Source organism: Ascaphus truei, chromosome 13 (assembly GCF_040206685.1).
Source record: "Ascaphus truei isolate aAscTru1 chromosome 13, aAscTru1.hap1, whole genome shotgun sequence".
In the NCBI taxonomy this organism is placed as follows: domain Eukaryota; kingdom Metazoa; phylum Chordata; class Amphibia; order Anura; family Ascaphidae; genus Ascaphus; species Ascaphus truei.
Genome location: NC_134495.1, coordinates 40,154,638 through 40,173,098, shown reverse-complemented (window position 1 = coordinate 40,173,098; position 18,461 = coordinate 40,154,638). Strand labels below are relative to the sequence as shown.

General features: G+C 44.2%; 1 protein-coding gene across 1 annotated transcript in view; it reads right to left on the bottom strand.

The window, feature by feature from the left end:
• Window positions 1–18,461, bottom strand: part of LOC142465270 (uncharacterized) — a 375,233-nt gene that overhangs the window by 180,001 nt on the left and 176,771 nt on the right. The window lies entirely within an intron of this gene.

Sequence of the window (18,461 nt, the reverse complement as noted above, 5' to 3'; positions counted from 1 at the left end):
TTTTTGATTTTGTTACAGTGGGTCAGACTTCGCTTGGAGCCAAACATATTTCCCAGGCCAGTTTAATTACACAAGGAGCAGTTCAGCTTGCTGCTAATGAAAAAAGTGAACCGCTTCTAATGTACCCAACTCAACCAGCTCAGAAGCTGAGCCACCTCTCAAAGTTACATATTGATGTGCAAAGCAACAAAGAGTTATGTGTGCCAGTGTGGAAAAGGGGTGGGTTAAAAGATATGAAGAAGAGATCTTCAGAGGTGAAAGCCCCCTCACATATTGCTCAGAAGGATCGTAATAACGTGCTGAGTTCAGTGAAGACTGAGTGTCCGTCAAAGTCTGAGGGAGTACCAAAGTGCTCCACAGTGGAAACAAAGAAGAAAAAGATCCTTTCTTCAGCTGCAAAGGATCAAGTCCCTCAAACTTCACTGCAAAAGAAGGTAAAACCAATGTCAAAGCCAGTAAATCATTCTTCTGCTCCTATACCAGGGAAGTCACCCCATGGCCCCCAATCTGGTGATGAGGCTGTTCTGTTAAAAAAGATGAAACGTGTTTGTCTCTCAGGTGCCCACATTTCCAATAAGGTATCTGAAAAGATGCAGCAAAGCCGCAAAGGTACAATGGATGCAAAGACACCTGCTGTTACTCATATTAATCCTGAGCGGAAGACACCTCAGGAGATCGGGATCAAACGTAAATATGCAAAGACTCCTGCAGTTACTCATAGTCCTGAGCGGAAGACACCTCAGGAGATCGGGATCAAACGTAAATATGCAAAAACTCCTGCAGTTACTCATAGTCCTGAGCGGAAGACACCTCAGGAGATGGGGATCAAACTTAAAAATGCAAAGACTCCTGCAGTTACTCATTGTCCTGAGCGGAAGACACCTCAGGAGATCGGGATCAAATGTAAATATGCAAAAACTCCTGCAGTTACTCATAGTCCTGAGCGGAAGACACCTCAGGAGATGGGGATCAAACTTAAAAATGCAAAGACTCCTGCAGTTACTCATAGTCCTGAGCGGAAGACACCTCAGGAGATCGGGATCAAACGTAAATTTGCAAAAACTCCTGCAGTTACTCATAGTCCTGAGCGGAAGACAACTCAGGAGATGGGGATCAAATGTAAAGATGCAAAGTCTCCTGCAGTTACTCATAGTCCTGAGCGGAAGACACCTCAGGAGATGGGGATCAAACTTAAAAATGCAAAGACTCCTGCAGTTACTCATTGTCCTGAGCGGAAGACACCTCAGGAGATCGGGATCAAACGTAAATATGCAAAAACTCCTGCAGTTACTCATAGTCCTGAGTGGAAGACACCTCAGGAGATGGGGATCAAATGTAAAGATGCAAAGTCTCCTGCAGTTACTCATAGTCCTGAGCGAAAGACACCTCAAGAGATGGGGATCAAACGTAAACAGAACAGCAATATCAAGCAGCTAGTGAAGAAAACAAAGAACCAGACCAGCGTTTTCAGTTTTGAGCAAGCGCTGGCTTGTGGTACTGATAATAACCCCAAAGCTCTCAAAAGAAAAAGTGCTAATCAGCCTGGAGTGAATTCAGAATTCCTTGGGAAGGGCAAGAAGTCATTGGAACCTTCTGAACAAGGAAAGGTGAAAGCCCATCACAGCAACCTCAGCCTCCAAATGATTAACTCTGTTCAAGTATTTCACCCATTGGGTAAAAAAGCAGGTCCCACAGGTCCAGGGGCACCCGCAGGATCCATTACACTTGGAAATAAGCTTGGACCAATGCAAGGACGCCAAAGCCAGACTTCTGCTTCTCATGTTCAGTGGTCTCTTACTGATGCGATTAAAAGGTTCATGGCCAAAAAACAGGACAGGCTATTTAAAATACATGAGTACACAAGACCTGACATTAAAACCAGTGAAATCAAACAACATGGGGAAAACAAAGCTTCAGTTATAGAGAATCCCAAACACTTCCCAGTGATATCCATAGAACAGGAAGCTGCAGTAAGATGCATTGAACAGGTCAGCCAAACCACGATCCCCATTCCAGCTCCTGGCATTAAAACCAGTGAAATCAAACAACGTGGGGAAAACAAAGCTTCAGTTATAGACAATCCCAAACACTTCCCAGTGATATCCATAGAACGGAAAGCTGCAGTGACATGCATTAAAAAGGTCAGCCAAACCACTATCCCCATTCAAGCTCCTTTCAGCCAGAAGCACCAGCTTTCTAACCTGCAGCACCAGCTTTCTAACCTGCAGCTTCCTATCAATGTACGCAGTAGAGTGGACAACTTCACTCCATCCTTCTGTCAACAGCCTCTCCAAGAGCTTGAGGTCTCCATACCTATTCCACCAGAACAGAGAGAGGAGAGAGAGGCTATGAAAAGGAAAGCACAACTGGAGAGGGAGTAAGCCTGTCAACATACCTCCAATGGGAGGCTACAGTGCTTTGTTCAGAGGCAGGAGGATCATAACATCTCTAAACGTTACGGATACCCACCATCCAGACTTATTTCCCCCATGAGCTACTTAGGCCCTAAAAACAAAACAAAACAAAAAAAACTGACTAATCTGTAACTGATGCCAAGCTCTGTGACTATCTGTAAATAAGATTTATATTTATAAGTCAGTTTGTAACATATTTTACTAAGAATATATTTAAAACTCTTCAATAAAATGTATCTATTTTTAATTGAACTCTTTATTTACTAAAGAAATTATTTACAAATGCCAAGGGTTATTGAAATGCTGCAAATTAACTTTAGATTACCCTCTTGATGATACGAGAGAGAGAGAGAGAGAGAGAGAGAGAGAGAGAGAGAGAGAGAGAGAGAGAGAGAGAGAGAGAGAGAGAGATAAAAGTAAGTCAGACCCCACATATGAGAGAGAAACAGATAAATATTTAACTATATGCTTTGTCATGTTGGATGTTGTATGTACTGTATGTATGTACTGTATGTCTTTATTTATATAGCGCCATTTATGTAGAAAGCGCTTCACCGCAGTAATACACGTGACAATCATATAAATAATACAAATAACAGATCATGGGAATAAGTGCTTCAGACATAAAAGTAACATTTAGGAAAAGGAGTCCCTGCTCCGAAGAGCTTACAATCTAATTGGTAGGTAGAACATGCAGAGACAGTAGAAGGGCGTTCTGGTAAGTGCGTCTGCAATGGCCAAGCTTTTTGTATGCGGTCTATAGTATCAGCCACGGAGCTACTCACATGCTTCTTTAAGCAGATGTGTTAGAATGTGGGTCTTAAAGGTGGATAGAGAGGGTGCAAATCTGGTATTGAGGGGAAGGGCATTCCAGAGGTGAGGGCAGTCAGTGAGAAAGGTTTAAGGCGAGAGAGGGCTTTAGATACAAAAGGGGTAGATAGAAGACATCATTGGGCGGATCGCAAGAGTCGGGATGGTGCATAGCGAGAAATTAGAGCTGAGCTGTAAGGAGGGGCAGAAGAGTGTAAAGCTTTAAAAGTGAGGAGGAGAATTGAGTGTGAGATACGGGATTTGATAGGAAGAAAAGAGAGGGATTTCAGCAGGGGAGATGCTGAGACAGATTTAGGAAAGAGTAGAGTGATTCTGGCAGCAGCGTTTAGGATAGATTGTAGGGGAGACAGGTGAGAGGCAGTAAGACCGGACAGCAGAAGGTTCCAGTATTTGAGATGGTAGAGAATGAGGGTCTGTGTCAGAGTTTTAGCTGTCGAGCAACAGTGGAAGGGCGTAACTTTGTAATATTGCGGAGGAAAAAACGACAGGTTTAGCTACCTTTTGAATGTGAGAGAGGAGTCTGTGACCCCCAGGGCAGCGTGCTTGGGCTACTGCATGTATAGTAGTTCTTCCAACAGTAATGTGGAAGGTGGTAGTAGGGCCAGGTTTAGCATGAAATATAAGGAGTTCTGTTTTTGACATGTTAAATTTAAGTCGGCGGAGGATCATGTTGCATTGGGCTTCTCTTCCTTGTGTTTATACTGTACAATGTCACATACCCAGTAGCACTCCTTAAGACAAATATATATGGTGAGGTGGGTCTGGGGTTGAGTTTACATGGGTTTGTGTGCGCAGATTTAAATTGTTTGGAGGTCTGTGACTCCTTCCCGTTTCCAAACTTACTCTGCCCACCTTTAAATCAGCAGTCCAAGCTGTCGTTTAAAAAAAAAAAATCCCTTTGATATGCGCATCAATATAATCCACACATTGATAAGTAATTAGCTAAGTTGCGATTGATCGGTGAAGGTTCGGCTCGGGGGTTCACTAAATGGTTGCCTGTGCAGCAGAAGAGGACCAAAAATGCAAAGTTCTCTGGGGTCACTGGATACAATTGAGTTTTGCATAGCTAGGGAGAGGGCAGTGTTCAAAAAAGGGGGGGGGGGTTACGAGAGCCTGTTTCAAAAGAGGAAGGGGATGTGACTTTGTAAATGGTTGCTATAGAAACAAAAAATGATTGTTACATTATGATACATTAAAATTTTAATTCAGAGTTGTTTAAAAAAAAAGTACTACTACTAGTAGCATTATACTAAAAAATAATACAGATGCACAGTAATACCCTCTATAGATATACCAAGAATTGTTAAGTGTGAGTGTGTGTGTGAGTTTATGACATGTGGAAGGAAGGTGGAGGGGTGAGAGTCATGGCGAGGGGAGGGGGCTGAAGGAGAGACATGGCGAGGGGAGGAGGGTGAAAGAGAGACATAGGGAGGGGGGTGAAATAGAGACATGGGGAGGGGTGAAAGAGACATGGGGAGCAGGTGAAAGAGACATGGGGAGTGGGTGAAAGAGTCATGGGGAGCGGCGGTGAAGAGACATGGGAGCAGGGGTAAAGAGACATGGGGAGCAGGGGTGAAGAGACATGGGGAGAGGGGTTGAAAGAGACATTGGGAGGGGAGGGTGAAAGAGACATGGGGAGGTGATCGAGAGACATTTGGAGGGGGGGATGATAGAGAAACATGGGTAGGGGGTGCAAGAAACATAGAGAGGGGGGTGAAAGAGAGCCATGGGGTGGGGTGTGAAAAAGAGACATGGGGAGAGGGGTGAAAGAGACATGGGGAGGGAGGCGATAGAGAGACATGGGGGATGAAAGAGACATGGGGAGGGGGGGTGAAAGAAAGACATGGGGGGAGTGAAAGAAAGCCATGGGGAGGGTGGGTCCATGATCCTCAGTTGCTTGAAGAGTAGGCCCGGGTGAGTAGTTTTTCTTCTTCACAGGTCCGGGAGATGTTGATCGGACGGCTTCTTAGGGTCAAATAAGACATGACAGACCTTATATAAGGCCTGTGACATCACATTTGACTGACAAATGATATATCCACCAATCTAATTGGTGGATGTACCATGTGATGGCTTCCATTTTATTTTTTTGGCAGAAATGACATCATCTTAAGTGATTGGATAATAAAGGAACTATTGGATCTCAATATAAATGTAGAAAATATGCAGGGCCAAAGCTATGACAATGCTGCAAATATGCGGGGAAAGCATAATGGAGTTCAAAGACATGTTGAACATGAACCCACGTGCGTTTTATGTACCATGTAGTTCTCATTATTTGAACCTAGTGGTTAACAACACTGCCAAACCCAATATAGGTGCCATTTCATTTTTGGCCTTAATTCAACCGTTGTATAATTTCTTCCCCAGGTCCACCAACAGATAGATCATTCTTTTAAAATCCATACCCAATTTAACACTAAAGAGAGTTTGTGAAACACGTTGGGAGTCTCGTATTGATGCAGTTAGACCAATTCGATACCATCTGGGAGCGCTCTATGTTGCGTTAGTGTATATTAAAGAAGATGTGACATTTAAAAGTGAACATCATGGCCCCCAGAGTAGAGCTGTTGCGTACACTCTCGCAAAATGTATTTGTGACTATAAATTCATATGTTGTGTAATATTTTGGTATGACATATTAAGTACAATCAATCCAGTGAGCAAGTAGTCTATAAACTATGACAAAAACAAGTCCAAAGACCAAATCTGGGGCTCCAAAAAACAATCCCAACAGTAGATTTGGGGCCCTGTTTGTTTAAATCAAAAACACTACAGTAATGTCCAATCCTTTGTCTCATAAATAGAAAGGTATCCTTACCAACTCCACTTATAAATGGTGTAAATGATCAGTCTAGGGGTTTACAGTATATACATGTAGAAAAGATGGCGCCTAGCTGGTTCTGCTCTGTTATTGAGCTATCACAAATCAGCTGTAAATGTTCACATGGAATGGCACCTAGTTAACTTTTTAAATCAATAACTGTAGACTTGCTAGTCGGCCAATATCATAGACTCTATCCTCAATAATAACAAAGTGGAGACTCATGGTTATCAAAGGGTGCATCAGTTCAATCCTGCTCCTGTGGGTTGCTGCAGGGCACCTTTTGGTGTGTTGTTCGCTAGGTAGATAGTACAAAGTGAAAAATGTGCGATGCACAACCGTAACGAAAAAATAAATGAACTGGAGAGAGGGTACAGTAACTACACAATTTGCTTTTAATAACTCATCTAATCAAATGACCAGCAACAAAACGCGCGCGCACACAGAGGTTTTCAAACATCTCTATGGAGCTTGGTCCCACCTCCCGTTCGCGTCACGTGTCACTCACGCGCGGCGCGTTCACGGGACGATCGTGCACCACTCCCCAGCTGCGACACAACACCCGTAACAATGCCCACCTGTCTCCTGCGCTCTGCGTCCAATCACAGCTCCCGCGGGGGCCACACCTCCGTTCCGCCTCTCACTTTCATTGCTCCAGTCCTCCTATTTAATCTCTGCTTGCTCAGTTACACATTGCTGAGCATAGACCATAGTAGCCTTGTGTTCCTACATTCCTGCTTTGCCTTCCCTTGTGCCTTGCCTCTCTTGCTTTCAGTTTGACCTCATGTGTACCGACCCGGCTAGACTCTTGGACGCTCTCTGTATAACGACCCCAGCTTGCCCTCGACTACCTGCATCTCTCCATCCCTGACCACGGATATAGGACATTCTTTTAACCCACCAGCTCCAACCCTCGACCTCGGCACAACGGACATCTACCGTTACTGGCTCCTCCCCATGACCGCGGCAAGTATCTGGACTACCCTCTCTCTCCAACCCCAACCCGGCTACGCTGACAATCCAGGCGTGCCTCCACTGCTGTGGGTGCGCAGTTTCTACATTCCCACCTCAGTACCGGGGGTCCGCCTTGTTCGTGGTGAGTGCAAGGGTCACAATTAGAGAGGGTTGGGGTTCCTTACAATGCATCTGATCTCAGACGCGCTATTAGAGAGGGTTGGGGCTCCTTTGAATGCATCTGATCTCAGACGCGCTATTAGAGAAAGTTGGGATTCCTTACAATGCAGATTTCAGACGCGCTGTTAGAGAGGGTTGGGGCTCCTTACAATGTATTTGATCAATGCATTGAAAGGAACCCCAACCCTCTCTAGTGTGTATTTGTGAACTGTAAGGTGCTTGACTAATACACTGGAAGAATATCAATTTTTTCGATTAAAAATATCTAAGAATGTATTACTTTAACGAGCGCTTTCTCTTTTTTTGAATCTCCAATATACTATTTGCCAAGTGGGACTGATGAAATCACCAAAAACTACTGTAGCAGGTCCCCTTTGGTTGTCAATACGTTACTTTGAAGTGGAAGGGAGAGACCTACTGAGGCCAATATACTAAGCATCGCAAACTGAGCGGGGGGAGGGGTGGAGGGTTTCGGCGCATGTCAAACTTCAATTGCACTCGTGTACTAAGTTCAAATTTCTCCATCTGCGCCCAGCCCCAAAATGCTGTTTAGCGCACAGAAATGGATTGCACTTAGTGTATAAAAGTCAATGGTACATACTAATATCTATATAAATATATACAGTGTTCGACAAATCACCCAAAAATCTACTCGTCCAACCAAAAAATCTACTCGCCACCTAGTCCCGCCCCCAACCCCACCCCTAGTCCCGCCCCCAACCCCGCCCCCAACCCCGCTTTAAAATAAAACATATGAATAAAATCCATTTAAATGACAAATATATTTATTGTATTACATTATAGTACAATTAGCCCTTGTTACGTGTGTGTGTGTGTGTGTGTGTCTGTGTAAATGTCGATCTAGAAATAAAAGCCAGGTGTGAATGACTAGTTTCCTGCACCCCTTAATCAGTGTCTGGATGCCCCCGCTTCACAATATCTAAAGCAGAACCCCCACTCACCTGCGCTCCGGCGTCATGACGTCACGTTGCCCTAGTAACGTGACGTCACATGACCTCACAGCGTCATTTTGATGCCGCGTTGCCATGGCGACACAGGAAGGAAGCCGCCGGAGCCTAGGTAAGTGAAGGTTTACAGAGGCCCTGCAGCTCCCCCGGCACTTAATTTAAGTGCCTTCGGGAAGCGCGCGGGGCCTCTGTAAACCCCACGCCCCCCAGCCGGCAGTCTTGCGCCCCCCATGGGGGTCGCGCCCCCCAGTTTGCGCACCGCTGTTCTAGAAATCCAATTGGATAAGGCTCTTTCTGCACGCTTTTGCACAACTCCCAGCTACTAGAATATCCCCCTGTGTCTATCCAAGAGGAGGTTTTAGTGTACTGACAAAAAACATCCCAAAATAAATTGTAATTAAGGCTGCGAGGTGTCACTGTATATAGAACATAGATCCAGTAGCACTCTCATTGTAAAAGACTCATCTCTATCCCCCCACAAATAAGCCGGGGGACCCATTCAAAGCCCATAATGCGTATGTCTGAAGCATTAAAGCAAAGTGCAGTGCTGTACCAAAGTAGTAGTTTAGTTTAGACTGCCCTTGAATGGAGTTGAACACTTCCCCAGTGCTGGAATTAGACATAAAAGGTCTATGCAGCAACATAGAGTAATTGTGTTTAGACGCATGGCTCTATTTTTTGGAGCAGAGCCGCAGCATATATACTGTAAGAACAGTTTCTTACTTCTGACGCGGTATGTTAGACTTATGGCACTTCAGATATGGAGGATTGTTTTGGGCAAATAAAAGGTTAAAAAAAAGTATCAGAGAAATGCAACTTGTGACGCATCTCATTTTAATCTGTGCACCATGTAACTGCCCCCAACTCATCCTACTCACTCTCCCCAAGGTGCAAATTGGGGCAGAGACGCAGAATGTGATACATCTCATTATAATCTGTGCACCATGTAACTCCCCCCAACTCCTCCTACTGACTCTCCCCAAGGTGCAAGCTGGGGCAGAGACGCAGACTGTGATACATCTCATTATAATCTGTGTGCCATGTAACTCCTCCCCAACTCCTCCTACTGACTCTCCCCAAGGTGCATGCTGGGGCAGAGACGCAGACTGTGATACATCTCATTATAATCTGTGATACTTTATCTTGCCATGAAGTCAATGCATTTGAACCCAGTGATACAGTATGTTGATCCCACTGCTGTCAGTGGCACTGTCCATATGTGTACTTGTGTCACCCAATGTATGTAATACAATGTATCACAGTAGCTGTGATTTTTATGACTGCTACTCAAGTTAACCACTTCTCAACCACTTGAAATTAAATGTCAACAGTAGCTGATTTCTCTATTATGACATCACGAGACAGTATCATTGTGCCTCCTAGGAGATGCCAGCAGCAGTGTTCTGTAATGACATCATGGAATCGCCTTAGAGACTGAGATAAATACACAAATGTAAACTTGTTTGTGCGTGACTTGAATTAGTTCCCGAAGGAAACCGTTAGTTTTGTGGACATCTCAGAGATAGGAAAAGTGTGGCGCTGTACGGAGAGACTAATTATCTCCACCTTAACTCTGTATCATGGCAGGTAGGAAGCAACGTGACCTTTACATACCCAAAAAGAAATGGATAATATCTATATTTCTGAACTGTTTACTTTCACAATGTTTTATGGGGTACAGAACAGATAACATGACTCCTATCAATGGATGGGAGAAAGAAGACGGATGGGGTGGGGGGTGGGGGGGAGGGACAGAGGTAGACAACACCCAGGGGGGTTAGGTACCTGGCCTTTATTGGATAATATTTTTTTTTATAAATGTCAAAACTGATTTATTATAGATACATACACACATATTTGTTTTATTGTATTTACTTTCATATCTGGCTTGTAATTCAAAATCTTAAATGATTTGAACAGTAATGTATAGAAAAGAACACATGTACTGTATACATAAATGTGAAAGCGGCAAACGTCTATGGGATCTATGGGATAGTAAAAAAAGACACAGGAACCTTAGTGTATACAGTACAGTAGGATTAGTTATGTATAAGGCATGCTTTTTCCTTGCCCTAAGTTTAGGTCAATAACTATTGTACCAATTCTACACCGTGGGGTGTAATGTTCGACTACTTTCAGCCATAGCAGGAATAGGATATTCAGCGCTCGTGCTGCAGAAGTTATTGTAGGAAAAATCCCTGTGCTGCACGTGCATGGAGCGTCTCCCCAGAGGCTCCCACTTCAGAGGTGATCCCCCCTCAAAAAGGGGGGAGGACACCCTGAGAAACAAAGAAAGAAAATTGCACAGAAGCGCACAAGAGATGGAGTTAATAACAGTATTTTAATAAAACAAACACATAAATAGCTGAGAGGATCCAACCCCTTCTCAGGTCAAGAAGTAAAATGCCTAGAAACTAAAACCATACATATGGTCTCTTAACATAAAATGTCTAGGGAAAATACATCACATACAACAAAAGACAATCAGTGTAAAAATAAACAAAGAAAGTACTAACAGCCCAAGGGGATTTAAATGAAAACCGCCATAGAGGACTATATAGCCGCTGACAGGGGGAGACGAACACCTACACTAAGGCAAAGGTGGGGGTCCACAGATGACCGCACAGGATCCGGATCGCGGATATCCAGTCCCACTCCACACACACCTTGTGTAAAGCACTGTATATACTGTGGGCTCTCCATTCATTTTTATTCACACTGATACACATACACATTCTTTCTTCCCTTGCTTTCACAGTAACCTTTTGACACCTCTAGCCATAAAACACATCCACACCGGGGGAAGGAACAGCACAGATAACATTCCAAGAGACACTGTTTTTAAGTTTACCTTTTGCTTCATTCATTGTAACATCGCCGGAAGAAGAGATCAGTGTATCTCGAAAGCTCGCACAAATAAAAGCATTTCGTTAGCCACAGAACGGTATCATCTATTTATTTTTTGATTTTTTTGATTATTGAAGCTCGGCTAACACGGTACTGATACCTCTACATATATATATATAGATTAAACCCCATATATTGAGCTAAAATGTACGGGTGCTCTGGTGTTTCAACACACAGGAATGCTATGAATAGAAGGCAATCATGGAGCTTGCTTAAAAATGTATTTAAATATTGAAACTTCTGACCACTATTGATCAGAGTAGTGGTCTGTCACATTGATAATCAAATAAATGTGTTTTCCCAGCAAGCCATTATCCCTGTTAGTGCTGGCTATTCATAACAAAACAAAGACCACCAAAAACTTTATTCAAAACCAGAACCAAAACCCCAAATATTTTAAAGGCAAAATAAAAATACCAAGCCAAGTGAGCATCTCTATGTATTTCATATGTATTTGATATCAAGAATATCTTTTAGCAGGTCTGTTAAAGCAGTCCTAACCCCCCAAAGTCAGGCTTTCAGGATATCCCAGCTTCAGCAGAGGTGGCTCAATCAGTCCCTGCTTCAGCACAGCTCGCTCAATCAGTCCCTGCTTCAGCACAGGTGACTCAATCAGAGGCTGATTGGGTGATTGTGCCACCTGTGCTAATGCTGGAATATCCTGAAAAGTTAACCTGTTGGGGGGGGGGGGGCTTGATGACTGGAGTTGAGTCCCCGTGTGTTAAAGAAATGTGCCTTGAATGTGCTTTTCAGGCCCTTCACTTTTACCTTTCTTCCTTACAGATCCGTTTTTAAATTCCTCTGCTGTGAACCCTCCACCGACCTGCAGTGCTCCTGCAGTCACCACTGCTTACCCTTCATGGAGCAACAGCTTCCACCCAGTAGGGAGGAATACAGAAGTCTACAGACATGGGGCCCAAGGCATGATTTTGCAACAAGGGTCTGCAGGAACACCAATGTATCTACAGCAGATCCCACAGGCAACACGCGCTTACCCTCGTGTATCGGACATGAACAGAGGATTCTACCACACTGCTACAGGAGGATACGCAGGATTTGCAGGACAGGTTAGGGGAGAAGCCACAACGCAGCCTGTTACTTTCCGTCCCAACACACATTTGGAAAGACGTGCTACAAGGGCCTTGTATAATGGCCACCCAGTATGCACAACTTCTGCAGCCAACATTCATACCCCTTAGAGGAGTGCATGTTCAGGATAGGACATACCACCCAGTTCCTGGCCAATATGCTCCAACTGGTGGCAACACAGCACAGATTGGCTCCTTCTTACAGACACCCACTGGGCAGCCAATAACCTGCCCCAGGGGGAAAAGCCCAAAACCGTCCTATCCACTGGCTCATTATTCGGCAGCCCCTGATCCCCAAGCAACCAGGATAGCCGAAAACGTAAAAGTAGGAGGAGTGTCAGGTGGGTAAGGCAAACCAGGTTCAGTTGGGGGAGCACAAAGGGCAAAAAAGGAGAGATCTAGATGCCCAAATCATAGCATTTCCCCCAGTTGTTGCTATTGCAGCTAAACGTTTGTGGATGTTCCTTAAGTTGAATGCCGCTTTGTTACATAAATTGATAATATGCAAAACTGAGTATCTACTGTAGTGTATTGGTTTTCCCATTGACAAATAACACACAGGGACTTGTGAAACTCTTGTTGGCCTTTTATCATAATCTGCCCTCTTTATCACTAATGATATCGCCACCAATAAAACCTACTTCTCTTCGTCTTCATCACTCCACCATCATTATAACATGGATATCTCTCATAATTTTGCATTGTGTACAGTAGTTCTTTGCACTGAGTTCCATGTGTAATTAGCTTCATTCCCTTTCCCCACTGCATTGTGTTGCAGACCTTACAAGGTGAGATATGGAGAATCTTTACTAATCATTGTTCAAAATCTTCTCCTTGACCGATACCATTACCTGTTATAAAGATCTTTAATTACGGTCATTCGCCACTGTAGTGTTACAAATATATAGAACTCTACAGTATGTAGTCCTCGCCAATACTGAAGGGATTAAGCATGTGTTTGCTTTTCTTCCTTTGTGTTATTATGTACAATGTGTTGGTATTTATGATAATTGATTATTTCTCCTTTTTGATTTTGTTACAGTGGGTCAGACTTCGCTTGGATCCCAACATATTTCAAAGGCCAGTTTAATTACACAAGGAGCAGTTCAGCTTGCTGTTAATGAAAAAAGTGAACCGCTTCTAATGTACCCAACTCAACCAGCTCGGAAGCTGAGCCACCTCTCAAAGTTACATATTGATGTGCAAAGCAACAAAGAGTTATGTGTGCCAGTGTGGAAAAGGGGTGGGTTAAAAGATATGAAGAAGAGATCTTCAGAGGTGAAGGCCCCCTCACATATTGCTCAGAAGGTTCGTAATAACGTGCTGAGTTCAGTGAAGACTGAGTGTCCGTCAAAGTCTGAGGGGGTACCAAAGTGCTCCACAGTGGAAACAAAGAAGAAAAAGATCCTTTATTCAGCTGCAAAGGATCAAGTCCCTCAAACTGCACTGCAAAAGAAGGTAAAACCAATGTCAAAGCCAGTAAATCATTCTTCTGCTCCTTTACCAGGGAAGTCACCCCATGGCCCACAATCTGGTGACGAGGCTGTTCTGTTAAAAAAGATGAAATGTTTTTGTCTCTCAGGTGCCCACATTTCCAATAAGGTATCTGAAAAGATGCAGCAAAGCCGTGAAGGTACAATGGATGCAAAGACACCTGCTGTTACTCATATTAATCCTAAACTGAAGAAAACTCAGGAAATAGGGATCAAACGTAAAGATGCAAAGACTCCTGCAGTTACTCATAGTCCTGAGCGGAAGACACCTCAGGAGATGGGGATCAAACGTAAATATGGAAAGACTCCTGCAGTTACTCATTGTCCTGAGCGGAAGACACCTCAGGAGATCGGGATCCAACGTAAATATGCAAAAACTCCTGCAGTTACTCATAGTCCTGAGCGGAAGACACCTCAGGAGATGGGGATCAAATGTAAAGATGCAAAGTCTCCTGCAGTTACTCATAGTCCTGAGCGAAAGACACCTCAAGAGATGGGGATCAAACGTAAACAGAACAGCAATATCAAGCAGCTAGTGAAGAAAACAAAGAACCAGACCAGCGTTTTCAGTTTTGAGCAAGCGTTGGCTTGTGGTACTGATAATAACCCCAAAGCTCTCAAAAGAAAAAGTGCTAATCAGCCTGGAGTGAATTCAGAAGTCCTTGGGAAGGGCAAGAAGTCATTGGAACCTTCTGAACAAGGAAAGGTGAAAGCCCATCACAGCAACCTCAGCCTCCAAATGATTAACTCTGTTCAAGTATTTCACCCATTGGGTAAAAAAGCAGGTCCCACAGGTCCAGGGGCACCCGCAGGATCCATTACACTTGGAAATAAGCTTGGACCAATGCAAGGACGCCAAAGCCAGACTTCTGCTTCTCATGTTCAGTGGTCTCTTACTGATGCGATTAAAAGGTTCATGGCCAAAAAACAGGACAGTATTTCTGGAATTAAAGGAGTCGGTATTAATGCCAGGCCTAGGCTATTTAAAATACATGAGTACACAAGACCTGACATTAAAACCAGTGAAATCAAACAACATGGGGAAAAGAAAGCTTCAGTTATAGAGAATCCCAAACACTTCCCAGTGATATCCATAGAACAGGAAGCTGCAGTAAGATGCATTGAAAAGGTCAGCCAAACCACTATCCCCATTCCAGCTCCTGGCATTAAAACCAGTGAAATCAAACAACGTGGGGAAAACAAAGCTTCAGTTATAGAGAATCCCAAACACTTCCCAGTGATATCCATAGAACGGAAAGCTGCAGTGACATGCATTAAAAAGGTCAGCCAAACCACTATCCCCATTCAAGCTCCTTTCAACCAGAAGCACCAGCTTTCTAACCTGCAGCACCAGCTTTCTAACCTGCAGCTTCCTATCAATGTACCCAGTAGAGTGGACAACTCCACTCCATCCTTCTGTCAACAGCCTCTCCAAGAGCTTGAGGTCTCCATACCTATTCCACCAGAACAGAGAGAGGAGAGAGAGGCTATGAAAAGGAAAGCACAACTGGAGAGGGAGTAAGCCTGTCAACATACCTCCAATGGGAGGCTACAGTGCTTTGTTCAGAGGCAGGAGGATCATAACATCTCTAAACGTTACGGATACCCACCATCCAGACTTATTTCCCCCATGAGCTACTTAGGCCCTAAAAAACAAATCAAAAAAAAAAAACCCTGACTAATCTGTAACTGATGCCAAGCTCTGTGACTATCTGTAAATAAGATTTATATTTATAAGTCAGTTTGTAACATTTTACTAAGAATATATTTAAAACTCTTCAATAAAATGAATCTATTTTTAATTGAACTCTTTATTTACCAAATAAATTATTTACAAATGCCAAGGGTTATTGCAATTCTGCAAATTAACTTTAGATTACCCTCTTGATGATACGAGAGAGAGAGAGAGAGAGAGAGAGAGAGAGAGAGAGAGAGAGAGAGAGATAGAGAGAGAGAGAGAGAGAGAGAGAGAGAGAGAAATAAGTAAGTCAGACCCCACATGTGAGAGAGAAACAGATAAATATTTAACTATATGCTTTGTCATGTTGGATGTTGTATGTATGTATGTACTGTATGTCTTTATTTATATAGCGTCATTTATGTAGAAAGCGCTTCACCGCAGTAATACACGTGACAATCATATAAATAATACAAATAACAGATCATGGGAATAAGTGCTTCAGACATAAAAGTAACATTTAGGAAAAGGAGTCCCTGCTCCGAAGAGCTTACAATCTAATTGGTAGGTAGAACATACAGAGACAGTAGAAGGGCGTTCTGGTAAGTGCGTCTGCAATGGGCCAAGCTTTTTGTATGCGGTCTATAGTATCAGCCACGGAGCTACTCACATGCTTCTTTAAGCAGATGTGTTAGAATGTGGGTCTTAAAGGTGGATAGAGAGGGTGCTAGTCGGGTATTGAGGGGAAGGGCATTCCAGAGGTGAGGGGCAGTCAGTGAGAAAGGTTTAAGGCGAGAGAGGGCTTTAGATACAAAAGGGGTAGATAGAAGACATCATTGGGCGGATCGCAAGAGTCGGGATGGTGCATAGCGAGAAATTAGAGCTGAGCTGTAAGGAGGGGCAGAAGAGTGTAAAGCTTTAAAAGTGAGGAGGAGAATTGAGTGTGAGATACGGGATTTGATAGGAAGCCAGGAGAGGGATTTCAGCAGGGGAGACGCTGAGACAGATTTAGGAAAGAGTAGAGTGATTCTGGCAGCAGCGTTTAGGATAGATTGTAGGGGAGACAGGTGAGAGGCAGTAAGACCGGACAGCAGAAGGTTCCAGTATTTGAGATGGTAGAGAATGAGGGTCTGTGTCAGAGTTTTAGCTGTCGAGCAACAGTGGAAGGGCGTAACTTTGTAATATTGCGGAGGAAAAAACGACAGGTTTAGCTACCTTTTGAATGTGAGAGAGGAGTCTGTGACCCCCAGGGCAGCGTGCTTGGGCTACTGCATGTATAGTAGTTCTTCCAACAGTAATGTGGAAGGTGGTAGTAGGGCCAGGTTTAGCATGAAATATAAGGAGTTCTGTTTTTGACATGTTAAATTTAAGTCGGCGGAGGATCATGTTGCATTGGGCTTCTCTTCCTTGTGTTTATACTGTACAATGTCACATACCCAGTAGCACTCCTTAAGACAAATATATATGGTGAGGTGGGTCTGGGGTTGAGTTTACATGGGTTTGTGTGCGCAGATTTAAATTGTTTGGAGGTCTGTGACTCCTCCCCATTTCCAAACTTACTCTGCCCACCTTTAAAGTAGCAGTCCAAGCTGTCGTTTAAAAAAAAAAAATCCCTTTGATATGTGCATCAATACCATCCACACATTGATAAGTAATTAGCTAAGTTGCGATTTATCGGTGAAGATTCGGCTCGGGGGTTCACTAAATGGTTGCCAGTGCAGCAGAAGAGGACCAAAAATGCAAAGTTCTCTGGGGTGATCATGTGACCAGGCAGTCACTGGATACAATTGAGTTTTGCACAGCTAGGGAGAGGGCAGTGTTCAAAAAAAGGGGGGGGGGGGGGGGTTGCCAGAGCCTGTTTCAAAAGAGGAAGGGGATGTGACTTTGTAAATGGTTGCTATAGAAACAAAAAATGATTGTTACAGTATGATACATTAAAATTTTAATTCAGAGTTGTTTAAAAAAAAGTACTACTACTAGTATTATTATACTAAAAAATAATACAGATGCACAGTAATACCCTCTATAGATATACCAAGAATTGTTAAGTGTGAGTGTGTGTGTGTGAGTTTATGACATGTGGAAGGAAGGTGAGAGTCATGGCGAGGGGAGGGGGGTGAAGGAGAGACATGGCGAGGGGAGGGGGGTGAAAGAGACATGGCGAGGGGAGGAGGGTGAAAGAGAGACATAGGGAGTGGTGTGAAATAGAGACGGGAATGGGTTTAAAAGAGAGACATGGGGAGGGGGTGAAAGAGACATGGGGAGCGGCGGTGAAGAGACATGGGAGCAGGGGTAAAGAGACATGGGGAGCAGGGGTGAAGAGAAATGGGAGCAGGGGTGAAGAGACATGGGGAGAGGGGTTGAAAGAGACATTGGGAGGGGAGGGTGAAAGAGACATGGGGAGGTGATCGAGAGACATTTAGAGGGGGGGTGATAGAGAGACATTTGGAGGGGGGGGGGTGATAGAGAAACACGGGGAGGGGGGTGCAAGAGATACCAAGAATTGTTAAGTGTGAGTGTGTGTGTGTGTGAGTTTATGACATGTGGAAGGAAGGTGGAGGGGTGAGAGTCATGGCGAGGGGAGGGGGCTGAAGGAGAGACATGGCGAAGGGAGGGGGGTGAAAGAGACATGGCGAGGGGAGAAGGGTGAAAGAGAGACATTGGGAGGGGGGTGAAATAGAGACATGGGAATGGGTTTAAAAGAGAGACATGGGGAGGGGTGAAAGAGACATGGGGAGCAGGTGAAAGTGACACGGGGAGTGGGTGAAAGAGTCATGGGGAGCGGCGGTGAAGAGACATGGGAGCAGGGGTAAAGAGACATGGGGAGCAGGGGTGAAGAGACATGGGAGCAGGGGTGAAGAGACATGGGGAGCAGGGGTGAAGAGACATGGGGAGAGGGGTTGAACGAGACATTGGGAGGGGAGGGTGAAAGAGACATGGGGAGGTGATCGAGAGACATTTAGAGGGGGGGTGATAGAGAGACATGTGGATGGGGGGGATGATAGAGAAACATGGGGAGGGGGTACAAGAGACATAGAGAGGGGGTTGAAAGAGAGCCATGGGGTGGGGGCTGAAAAAGAGACATGGGGAGAGGGGTGAAAGAGACATGGGGAGGGAGGCGATA